This window comes from Melospiza melodia, chromosome 1 (assembly GCF_035770615.1).
Source record: "Melospiza melodia melodia isolate bMelMel2 chromosome 1, bMelMel2.pri, whole genome shotgun sequence".
Lineage (NCBI taxonomy): Eukaryota > Metazoa > Chordata > Aves > Passeriformes > Passerellidae > Melospiza > Melospiza melodia.
In genome coordinates, this window is record NC_086194.1 from 160,432,889 (window position 1) to 160,445,841 (window position 12,953).

A 12,953-nucleotide genomic window follows, 5' to 3' on the forward strand; every position below is an offset into this window, starting at 1 on the left:
TGCAAATGAGCTTTGACATTTGCAGTTTTATAGCTGTTGAATGGCACTATTTAAGTAGGTTAGGAAAAATCCACAGAGAGGTATATTAAGGTACTATTCAGAAGACATTAATTATCTAATTTATTAACTTGTCTGTTTAGTTAATGTCAGATGCTTCAGTAAGTATTACTAGACAGTGTGAAATGAGTGCTGTGAGGTATTTGACTAAGCCACAGAAATGAATACCTTCTGAACTTCTGCTTCATTGGCAGCATTTCATAGTTTTACTCACTTCATCCTGGCTAATGTAACTGCAAATGTTGGTTTTAGTCATGACTTTTTTTATAACTTACTGAACTCATGGGCTATGGAACTCATTAACTATGTCTTTACACAAATGATTATTTGATTTACTAGCAGGGTTTCCTTGAGCTTTCTGGAGGACACTTTGGGTCTTGATTATGAGCAGCAAAAGAAAGAAATGATAACTATGCTGTGTGGGTATTTCCCCCCAGTGTATTATGTTTTTCCTAAGCAATCTTTATCTTTTTTCGGCTCTTGCAGGTTTTTCTGCTTTTGCAGTCTGAGGGTAAAAGCAAAGTTTGTTGGAAAGTACTTAGCTTTTCCACTTTAAATACTATTTTTTGTCTTGCTTTGGGGATGACTGAATCCTTTAGCCCAGCGCCCCAGCTCCAGCCAGTATCAGGGCTGAGCACGTAGTCCCAATAGGTCTGGGGTGATCAAGCACAGGGCTTGGCCAAGCAAGTACTAATCAGCCATTTGTGCAGATGGAACTGGTCCCCTTGATGCCTTCATTGTTCTATTTTCCCATATGTGTTCTTCCCCAAACTACCTTTCAATGTTTTTAGTTCCTCTCCTAAACATATCCTATTAGATCTTGCACAGTCCCCAGGTACTTGTTCCTGTATCCCCTGTCTCATGGCCCCCTAAGCTGTGACCCACCAGTCTGAGCCACGTTATGAAGTAAGATCAAGTTATCCAAATGTGTTGCTGATCTCAGAAGATACAAGCAGGATGAAACCTCTGTATTTATTGTTTAGTTTCTGGGTCTATGCTGGAATTATGCAAGCGGTAAAAACGAAGTTTCTGCACACCTTTTGTTTTCTTCTGTTCCAGTGCAGTGCAATACAATGTTGAAGGGTTGTTTGACCTAGATGCAACCTATTTCACTCCAAAACCAATAGCAGTGCAGCAATCCTGTTCAGTACAGCACACTCCCTGGTGAATGCAATTCCCTGCTCAGAACTAACTAGCTCAACATCTTCTACCTTATCCCCATTCCAAAGTGTAGAGATAACCCTGGCCATTAGTCTTAAGCATCAGTTTCTTGATGCTGCAAAAATGGGAACATTGCCTACTTTGTAGATAGGTTATTTAAACATTGTGGAGTACTTCCATATGATAGTTTTCAGTTTTTGACATTTGTAAATGAAAGTCTGCATCAGAAAATATAATGAATTTCAGAACTATTGATGGCATTTGTCTAAATTCTAGGCTACTGCTTACATTTCCCTAAAAGATGTCTATGAATAATGCTGAGGCTAACATTTCACCTTTGCAGTGTCTGTAGGGAGTGTGGGGATGCATTACTTTGTCATGGATGAAACAGGACGCACTTCTTCTGTCATTAGCTGCCTCACCCCTGAGGACTTGTGCTCTGTGTAGGCTGTTACTTCAGGATTTTTTTTAATTTACCTTTCAGTTCTGTGCAGTGACGTGCAATCCTTTGACCTGATTGTCAATAGCTCTTGTGTGTGTGATGTATACCTGCTTGTTCTAGCACTTACTAATCAACTAAAATAATATGAACGTAGAAATGAATCTATTTTCTATGCATCTTCAATGGGAATGGTCTCAGATCCCTACACCTCCCTTGAGAAGTCAGGGTAATGCTTGGACCATGCTTCAACGTCATTAGAACATTTTGTATCACCACAAAGCTTTGGCAAGCATTTATTATTGTGCTCCCCTCACCATGCTACTCTGATCATTCTGAGGTTGCTTAGCCCAGACATAATTTTGTAGACCTGATTTTGGTTTCTGACTCAATCACCTTGGCTTTGGACTCAGTTGGCTTTGTTCTGCCCAACCTTAGCCCAAACAGAGAGTGCGTGATGTCTCCTCTCTCAGCTTTCTCTAGTGAAAGCAGCACCTGACCATCTGAACTTCGCCAATAGGGCTCTCATTAAAATGCCTACAGCCAGTGGTTTCAGTGGTGGTTAGATCACCATACTGATATGTGCTAAAAGATGTCTGCACTAGACTCCATGTAGAACCTGCCCAGCAATCCTGTCCCCATCCATGTTAGGTCATCAGAGCATGGGGTTTTTTGGCAGTGATTGTTTTTTAATTTGTGCCAAATGTCATGGCTTTCCATTCTTCTCTGGAACTCCTTCTTTTCTCCCTCAACTTTGGGTGATGAAAATGTTTGTTATAATAAGGAGATGAAGTAGACTTGTCAGAATATACCATTGCTCTCTCTGATATGTGAACTTTGGATGCTCCATCCAGGCCATCTTGGTTTCTGTACTTTTCAGAAGGTAGAATTTGATGAGAGGCATCCATTAGGCTTCCAAGCTAGACTATAAACCTGTGAGCTGCCTTGCAGAGCTTTGTATATTAGAATTTCCTTGTTAAACACTGGAGGACTTACAGGAAGACTCTGACGCAAGGAAACTCTTGGGTAAACTCGTCTTTACTGTCCAGAACGTTTAGCTCATTGTGCTGTGGATGATCAATGCTTATTCCAGGAATTCATCCTGAGGATTTCTCTGGAGGAAATAGCTATTGCATCCTTTGAGTACTACTTGCAACTTGGATTTTGTTCTGCAATGGCAGTACTTCTATGGATCTGGCTAGGGTAATTTGGAAGACTCCTTCCCGGCTCTCATGACTGAAAAACATGATGGGAAGTATCAGCACTGACATGACAGAATTCTTAAGTGCTTTTCCTTTGCCATAATTTGGTAGTTGCTTTGGAGAAAACAAAGCAAGCTACATTTAGAGATTGCAGCATTTACATCTGCCATCTGGCCAAATTAAATAACACGCAAGTGTGTTCACATAATCTGAATAAGTTAAAAATATACTTTTGAGAGACAGTTAGCTTGAAACTGAACACCTGGAAATTACTGTGAAGCCTGGAACTGGGAAAGAGTTCATCTTGAGTTGTACACTTTGATCCTGACAGAAGAAATCCCGGGGAAGAGAGAGGAAGAGAGAGAAAGAGAAATTGGGAGCAAGAGGTTGATTTTTACCTAAAGAAGTCTCTCTTATGTGTTTGTAATGGCCTTGTCTGTTCTGGATAGGTGTAAAATTTTATTTATTTGCATTGGCCTAGGTTGAGAGTGAGTATTAATTTGGAGGTTGCTGGATATCTTCTTCAATTTGTATATTCCAGATGATATTCTGACATTATTTCAGAATAAACCCTTGCTTTATTCTGGAAATAGAAAGCTTGGCATTAGGAAGGATGACCAGTCCTCATTCTTTCCCAGGAATTCCACTTGCTTAACTCCTTACTCTGCTTTTCTGTAGGAGGGAATGCATTTCTTCCTGTCAGTGTATTAATTCTGATTAAGGTTAGGTACTACCTCTCATAAATATTCCTGCTCAAATAGAAGCTGGAGATTGGAGAGATTCACTTTCTGTCATCCAAAATGTCCCTCCCTAGGAACTCTCCTTGAATGCATCCACTTTATTGAAGTGTAGACGCTGTGTTGACAGTACCAATATCTAGAGAATCTGCAGTTTGGAAAAAGAACAATTTTCTAGCTCTCTTTCTACTCTCTGAGTAGACAAAGTGACTTAGCCTATCTTGAACCTCAATGAAAGTTTCATTTTATTAATAAAGTGATCCAGCTCTTGATATTAGGACCACTCAGATTGACAACCTGAGTTAAAAGATGCTTATCCTCATATCCATAACCCTTGAGTTGTGTTTCTTGTCATATCTCTGCACAGTAAATATGTATAATGCTTCATAAATTGGAACTATTACCAACTGAAAACTTGTCTGGCCTCTTTTTTTCCCTTGGTAGCTTTCCCCTCAGGCATTGACCTTTTTTTGTGCAATTTATTCGTAGTTGAAGTGGGAGGCTGCTATTCACATTCTTGAATGATGGATTAATAGAAGCTCAGCTGAATGAATGGTCTTTCATTATCTTCAGACTGATTTTCATCTCTTCAAGTCATTAGCTCTTGAGTATCCATCCAATCAACTGGCATGGCTGGATTCTGCTGGCAGCAAGAGATGTTCCCATAAGTCAGATTCAGGGTCCATGTTGACATGTTTCATAATTGAAACACTTTAATTACTACCCAGCTGAGGCATTCCTTAACAGTTCTTCATCCTCTGGCAGCATGGATTCACACAGTCTGAAGTCTGTAGACTTGCTCAGGACTGTGTATATTCTAGGTAAACGTCTTGGTATGTCATGAGTGATGCTTGTCTTTGATATAACAGGGAAGACACATAGTAACAAGTTGAAACTCTGGGCCGCTTTTTAAAACTTGTGTGGCAATCTTGGAAGAACCAAAAAAAGCTTTCTGGAGGTGGTAGCAGACAGATATATTATTAAAGACTGAAGTGCAAGACCAGGAACCTCTTGCAGGAATGTGTACTCATAAAGGATTGATGCATTCATCAGCAAACTCATCATGGATTTGCACACCCTGAAGAATCTTCTTTGCTTTATGCTATGCTCAGTAAAATGGGAGAGAAAGGTTAAAGTTTTGGTATCTGTTTTCAGAGTCTGTGAGATGGCCTTGTCTTGAATACAACTATAAGACACCCAATTTTTGGGTTTTAAGTTGTCTGCCATACAAGTTCTCTTTCAAGGCTGCTCTTTACTGTTTCTCATTTGAGGAGAGTCTTGTTTCACAGTCTATCTCATTCATCTGTTGTTAAACAGCAAGCATGAGCTTGTACTGAGGAGAGATGATTTCGGGGTCATTTCCACCCTCACTGCATGGTCTGAGATCTTCATGTCCCTTCTGGGTCTGTTGGTGCAGGACTCTGGTTCTGGGCTGTCTCATGGTCAGCGCCCTTTTCCTGGTGCCCTGTGCTGAGTAAGCCTTGGTGTTCCAGCTGAGTTATGTCCCTTGGTTAAAAGGTGCCAGGTTGTAGCTAAAATGGAACTTACCTGGCTGTGGGGACACATTTTCTCCCTCAGAGGTGTTCTCACCTGTGTGGTTGGCTGTGCTGATAATACTACTCTTACTCTGCATGTAATGAGGGAGTCCTGTTTCCTTCTCTGACTGCTGAGTTTGGTGTGTGTGTCTTTGGCTCATTATTCTCCAGAGCTGTGGTATTCTTGTACTCTGCCCTTCTGGAATACTCAAAGGACCTTCTGTGGAACACCAGCACCAGCTTGGTGCCTGAGTATATTTAATTTCCATTTATGCAGGAAAGTTAGCAGAATTAGGGCTGCATAGTGGTGCAGACAGCTATTTCAGAAATGAAATTCATGTCAGCAGAGGCTTTGCTTGGATTTGATTTGCTTGTGGTTAGAAATGTGGGCTAAAATTTCTGGTCTCTTGCATTGATCTTTCTAGTATGGTAAAGGAAGGGAAAACTGTAAATTTTGAGCACAGAGATTGTGCTCCTGTGGCCTGTGAAATACCTCTCATATCTCATCTCTTCTCTGTACTCTCAAGACCTTTCAAACTCAACATCCAAATTTTGCTCAGTGCATAGGCAGGCAATGGTGTCAAACAGTGCCAGATCAGCAAGGGGAAGCAGAGTCTTACCCCAGGCAGGAATAACCCCAGGCACCAGCAGGGCTGGTGGCCAACTGGCTGGTGTGGAGCATGGCAGGAAAAGCCCTGGGAGTCAGGAGACCCTGAGCCAGCACAGACACATGGCACAAGGGAGACAAACACAGACACAGGTCATAAAGGAGCTTCCTGGGCTGCACTGGAAGGAAGCTGTTAGCAGATTGATGGAGGTGATTTTTTCCATCAGCCCAGCCTTGGTGAAGGCACATGGGGAATTCTGTGTCTGTTGCTGGGCTGGCTCCCTAGTAGAAGAAAGATATGGACTTACTGAAAAGAGTCCATTGAAAGGTCATGGAGATGGTTGAAGGTTTGGAGCATCTTTCATAAATGGAGAGGTTGAGACAGTTGGAGTGTTCAGCTTGGAGGACAGCAAGTTTGAGAGATATCTTTCCACTGTGTAAAAATACACTCTGGAATAAGTAAAGAAGGCAGGGATTCTTCTCAGTGGTGTCCAGGCAAAGGACAAGAGGCAGTAGACACAAACTAAAGTTACTGTAAATTACATTTAATCAAAGAAAATTATTTTGCTATGAGGATGATAAAACACTGGAGCAGGTTACTCAGGTTGTGGAGCCTTGGAGACTCTTTAACCTGACTGGACGTGGCCCAGAGCAATCTGCTGCTGTTGCCCCTGCTTTGATTAGGGCAGTTTGACCAAACTCAAGAGGTCCCTTCCCACCTCCAGTACCCTGTGGTTCTGGGAGTTGAGGTTTCTCACAGTTAGGTATTTACTCAGGCATCTCTGCTAGTTAGAGAATGGAAGAATTGCTACATTCAAGAGCGCACAAATTTCATCCTGAGGCTTTCTAGGTTGACACGTGACATCCTAAATTATTGATGCTTCTAAAGATCACTGCATATTTGTATTTATACAAGCATATATACTGGTTACATCATGAGAATATTATTTCAAGAACTGCATGAAGTTAATATAGGGCCTTGAATTTGGAAGCCTTTTGCACTGCATTTGTACTGCACTCTCCTTTTTGTTTCTAGATACACTGCCCATAATACCATATGTACTTAGATCTGTAATGCTGAGCTGTAGTTTAACTGTGCTGTTGCAGTTTGTTTCAACTAGTTTTTCATTATTTCTGTGTTAACTACTTTCATAAGTATGCAGACTGTTCTCTCAGCAGGCTCTTCTCTGTTACTTTACCTGTTGTGTTATGAGCTCAGGCACAGGCCAGTTCTCTATCATGGTTTAGAGGGATTTGGACATACACCTTAATTAATGTTGAGGATTTCTGAGTACCACTTTTGTCTGAAGTGCCCTGATTAACTGTCTTCTAGACAGCCAAAGAAAACTGTCAGAGATTTCATACCTTACTAAAGAAATAGGAGAAATAAGCCTTTTAAATCCTGGCATATTTGTTATATAGGAATGGTAGATAAGTATGACCATATTAATAAAATATACTGTTTTCTGTCTTGAAAAGTAATTTAGACCTTGAGACAGCTGTTTCATTTAAAACATTCATGCACTCAGATGCAGAACTGAGAGGAAAGAGAAGCAGAGAGTTATCACTATAATCTGCAGAAGAGTTTCTTAGGTTTCATGTACTTTACAGGAGGATTACTGATCATCCACAGTGTAAGTTGTGGCTAAATGGACAGAGTGTATTGCCAGGCTGGGCTTCAGGTTCAGGAAAGACTTCAGCAGGCTGCTTTGTTCTGTGTCGACATGCTGTCTGTTGGAAGAGAAATTATAACAAATGTTTTAAACTCTAAATTTAGGGGGATTTAAAGCCATATTTTTCTGTCTAGTTACACAGATCAGGAGTGTTTAGTATTGCTGTTTGGTAAGCTGCTGCAGACATTGTGTTCTTCAGTGCTATCAATCAACAATGGCCTGCAAGGAGACATCAGCACTTTCTTTCACAGTTACTTTTTTGTCCCTCAAAATAAAATGTTCAGATTTAGAAAGAAAGTTCTAGAAGTTTTTATAAACTAGTGACTACTTACTGTAGAAGTACAACTGTCATTGAGTGTGTATGAAAAAGTGCACAGAAAATGGCTCTATGCTTCCTTTTCTCATACTTAAGAATTATCACCAGTATATATAGGTAATTCATTGTTATCAACTAGTGCTTTGATTAGTTTTGTGGCCTTAAATTCAGAAAGTATGCTATAAATAGTATTTAGCAAATGCTGTGTTTTGGAAGCAGAAAACTTTTAAACTACAGTATTCACAGTCAAATGTGATGTGAGTAGACACAACACATTCTGTAAATCTTAATATTCCAACTCCACCAAATAACTAATTTGTAGGCTTGCAGTTGGGCTCTATTAGTTTCCTGGAGAGGAATAAGGCACATGGAAAAGGGCTGGCTGCTTTGTCTTTTTTTCCTAGGGACCAGGGACAAACTTCTAACCTTGTGGGGCTGCTTATTAAACCTAATGTTCCAACATTTGGGTTCTTCAAATTCAAGCTGTGGTTGGATCTAGTTTAAAGAGCAGCAGTTATGTTATATGCATTTGTCTGGTCCATAGGCCTGACATATGGGATGTGTTAAACTGAGGTCCAAGTGCAAGGATGATATCACCAGTACAGAACAATAACATCAATGTCAGAAGTGTGGACTAGTGAGTTGCTGAATTTTGGAGCTGGACACTGCCTCATGTCCCTTAATTTTTTTAACCCTTTTTAATAAAAGATGTGACATTTTGCTAATGTAGATTTACACTGTCCTTGTCCTCAGTGGTGCTTCTGCTCAGCGTGGTGCTGTCAGTTGCTGTGGAGGACTGGCTGTTCTCTGTCATTCATGCTTTATTCACAAGGTATTTTTCACTCATTGCTGGCATCAATCTTCTTGCCTTTTGTGCTTTGTTATCCCATGAACGAGTCTTCTGGTCATACTGTATTATTATTATTCACCTCTACTTGAACTTTCTTCCTCTCCTTCCATATATATTATTTGACTTTCCACTGTGACAGAGAGTAAGAAAGGAAACGACATATTGCAGACTCAGAAAGAATTATAGTCTTAACTTCTAGCAGGAGAAGTGTGTGTTTTGGCTCTTGAAAATGAGAACAGAGTTTCATACCAAGGGGAGGCAAAATATCAAATGTGTTTCTGTAAAACATATCATAACTGCATGCAAATTGAACAGGTTTGTCTAAAGCCTTGAGTCCTCCCATGTGACAGTGCCTGTATTTGCAGCTTCTCCCTTTGCCTGTCAAGGAACTTTCAAAGAGTATTAACTACAGGAGTCAAAATTAAAAATTATAGTTTTGTATTTCTCTGTGAGTAAGGCTTGCAGGTGTTTTTGGTTGAGATCCTGTCTTTACCATTGCTCACTTGCTCACAGCACGTGTGTGGAAGAATGGCCGCAGGTAGGGGACGCAGCCCTGGAGAGGTGGTCAGTGTTTCCAGGAGCTTGTCAAGCCTGCTGTGCTCTGTGCAGCCCCCACACTGTCAGAGCTCCTCTCAGGCCTCTCTCTACACTCCATTCCCTTCAGTGGGGTGGCTCAAGGGTCCTGTTTTGCAGGCTCCAATAACACTCCCTCTATCCCAGAAAATTCTGTCTGGATCTTTCTTTCAGCATTGCCATCACTGGCTTCACTCTCAGACAGTTTTGGCATGGTTTTGAGCGGTGTAACACTTGCATATTGGAAGTGCCAGCAAATCACCTTCAGTGTCTAGGGGCTTAAGGAATCAAATTCAGAAAACGTCATCTGGCAGATGCAAAGCTCTTTCAGTGCTGGCTCTTTGAAAAATTTCCCTGAAACCAAGGAACCAAAATTCTTCCTGGTGATTTGATTTTTGGTGGTACTGAAGCAGGTTTTGGGCAAATAATTCACCCTAAAACACTGTTGGTAGCCCTTTGCTCTATGTTGGTGCCTTTGAAGGTGAAATTTTGAGCCTGTGCCTTCTTCTGTGAAAAGCAGAAATGAGCAGGCAGAGTCCCTTCCTCCTCAGCTTTCTGGCAGAGTGGCAAGTTCCTTCTGCCAAGTAGTGCTAGGAAGATGGTGCATTAATATTTTACTTTCTCCCCCATAAAAATTCTCCTCCAATTGTAAGTGAAGCAACTGAAGACAGTTGCTGGTGCAAAATATACAGGTTGTTATTCTGACTTTACAATTTGTGCAATTTTGCTATTTTTGCTTACCTAAAGATCACAGGCTCTCTTATTGTTTGTTGTGGAATGCAGCACTTGAATCAGAATTATGGTTTCTATATGACATTAGGAAAAATGATATAAAATTTGGTAACTGGTCTCTTCCATACTGTCCTACTTTTGAAAGTGGTGAGTATTGTATGCTTCAGAGGGAAGTGGGGCCTTCTCTCTACTCTTTTCTTGATGACTGAATAAAAGGGAAATAAGCACACTATTGAACCTGATCACACTGCTGAACCTTGTAGTAGACTAAAACACTGAGTGTTGAGAGCTTTATTCTGTTGAATGATATGCTGTCATCCTCCTTTAAGAAATGTTGTTGGGAAAATTGCCAATTAAAATTGTGTAGATTCTTGAAATGTTCAAAATCACCCTCAAACCCTACAGGAATTCATGACCATGTATGACTGTATGGAAAGATTATTGAAAAAGACATTTGCAAGAACTGGCAATGGAAACTGGCTAAGCACAGTGGGGTGCAGAAATTATTTGCTACACACTGTGTCTTTTAGACTAAATTCATTAACTAGGATGTCATGGTGTTTGTGTTCCTATCAGGTTTTAAAGATTCTATCACCGCATTATTCTGTTTAATGTCTCACTGTTGTTTATTCCCTTTTAGGGAACTTTCTACAGTTCTATTAAGTACAACAAGGAGAAAACATAAGCAAAATAGTGGGTGTACAGAAGTAACAAAACCTAAATATTTAATGCAGAAAAGATGCAACAAGTATCTCCTACCTACGAAGAATGAAACAAATATTCACACTGTGACCTTGCAGTCTTGGATCAAACCTCACAAGTTTCTTTAACAAAAAATAATTGGATTATACTATTTGCATTGATCTGATGATGTGGAAATAAAACATGGAAAGGAATGTCGTTATTGTTTTCTTTATTCTTTGAATTTTGCTTCACTGCATGGATTTACTAAAACTGATAAAATCTTTCACTACAAAGCCATCACTACAGGATTAAAGAAGCCTTATAGGCAAAACTTGTTGATATGAAATTATATGAAATATTACCAAAGGTAATAACTGGGTTTCATACTCAGCACAAGATTTTAGAAGTAGAGAAGGAAAATACAACCACACAAATCCTGTTATCCTCATTGGGCTATATGATTAAACTTCTGGGATAGTACTGAAAGGTACATCTGTGCTATTGTACAGCTGTTTGGATGTGAATCAGGAGCCCTGTGCTTTCATTCTAACTGGTGTTGAGTAGCATTTTACTTTGCCAGTAGCTCTATTGAAGCTTGCAATGCTAGTCATGGCCAGTGTGAGAATGGCACAATTGTTAATGGAAGACAGATACTGCAATCATTGCAGACTGATGAACAGGAAGTTTATTTGCCAAAGATATTTGAAATACGAATTTTGCCATGACTAGTAGATTCCTATTAAATCACAAAACAGATTCCAGTCCCACTGAAATCAAGGGAAGTTTTTCTGTTGACTTCAGTGACATAAAGATTTGGACCTCTTTTGGAATTGTGTTCCAATGTAAGATCATTTTTCTGATGCTTACTAAATGTCCCCCAGTGTCAATACATTAAAATGTGTTGCCAATTCAAATAGTGTTGTCTTGTACAGTAAAAGCTAAAATAAAATATTTGCTTTGGCATCATTGTAAGTGGAATTTTTGTCATGTGTTTAGAACTTACTTTGCACTGCTAGCTGCACGTAGGAAATGTTCCCTGTTCTTCTAAAAATATTTGTAGTGCACGTTTAAGACATTAACTGTAACTTTATGGATCGGGTTTAATGCTCAGTGGATTTACACTACAGTATGAATCTAACCCTTAATTATTACCAATGGAACTCCCTCTGCACATCAGATTGGTTTTGCCTGGGAGACTATGGTTATGTATTTAATGAAAAGATTGTCATTAATAATTTGTTGTGAAAGTTTAAAGTTGCTAACCATATGTTTTATTTTCTCTGTGTATCAGGAGAATTTCTTGGGAGCTAATGCAAACATCTTTTAGATAATTTCTCACTGACTTACTTCTTTTATTTGCTGAACATCTCTGCTCAAATCAGTTTATTTCTGGCAGTGTACTTGCTGATTCCTGTTAGCACCATGTTGAACTGTTAGTATTCTTTGTGAACTAACTTATACAGTGGATCCTGACAAAAATGATAAAAGCTGGGCTGCAGCTTACTTCACTAATCTATGTTTGTTTTTTACTGTATTGAGGGTCATGATTTTCATCCCTAAATGGTTTGTGATGCATCATATCTATTCTACTAAACCTGCTTTAGTTTGTCTTTCCTACTTCCCCTTTTATTCCATAGCAAATCCGGTGTGGAGTTTGTATTTTTGTATTTCAAACATAAGCTCTAATTTCTTATACCTGTGTAGCACCATTCCTTTGTTTCCCTCCCTACGAGTCCACTGTTTCAGCTACCTTAATTTTACAGTCACAGGTCCACTTCTGTAGAATATGGCAATTCTGTCTGAGGTTCTGAAAACCTTTTCCATTCCCTTTCTTCTCTTCCTGGCGTTTTCTCAAACTGAATGTGGCACTTCAGTTTATGTTCTCAGTTGGCTCATAGTGCAATTTGTGTCTAATCTCTACTTCTCTTTCTTTGATTTTCCCACTGGTTAGTTAAGCCTTAGAGACCATTAATGTGTACTTCTGCTAATTGTGATCAGATCTTTTCTGTAGTTTATTTTGGTTTTTTGGTTTTTTGTTAAAAATTTTTTAACTCTCTTGTATTTTTCTGTATATCTGTAAGACTAAAGCTTCATTCTCATGCCTGTTCTCATAGAGACTGTGAATTTGAATCTGAGGTCTTTGCATTTTACCTCTGCTGTATTAAGTGCCTCCTACTTAGGTTTAATACAGCATATTCAATTGGCCTTCAGTTCTGCTCAACTCCCAGGAGCAGGAGTGAGATTCACTTCTGGATTTACAAGTCTACAGTGGTGCCTAGTGGTTTTCTATAGGGCTTTTGAGTTCTATAGAAACACCTGGTTTTCTCTATTGCCTGTGGAAAGGGCCTTGATAATTGTTTTATATGTCTGCATCTCTAGGTAGCTCT

At 39.6% G+C, this 12,953-nt stretch overlaps 1 protein-coding gene across 6 annotated transcripts in view; it reads left to right on the top strand.

Moving 5' to 3' along the window:
• The window catches only part of COL14A1 (collagen type XIV alpha 1 chain), a 114,216-nt gene that overhangs the window by 20,761 nt on the left and 80,502 nt on the right, over positions 1–12,953 (top strand). The window lies entirely within an intron of this gene.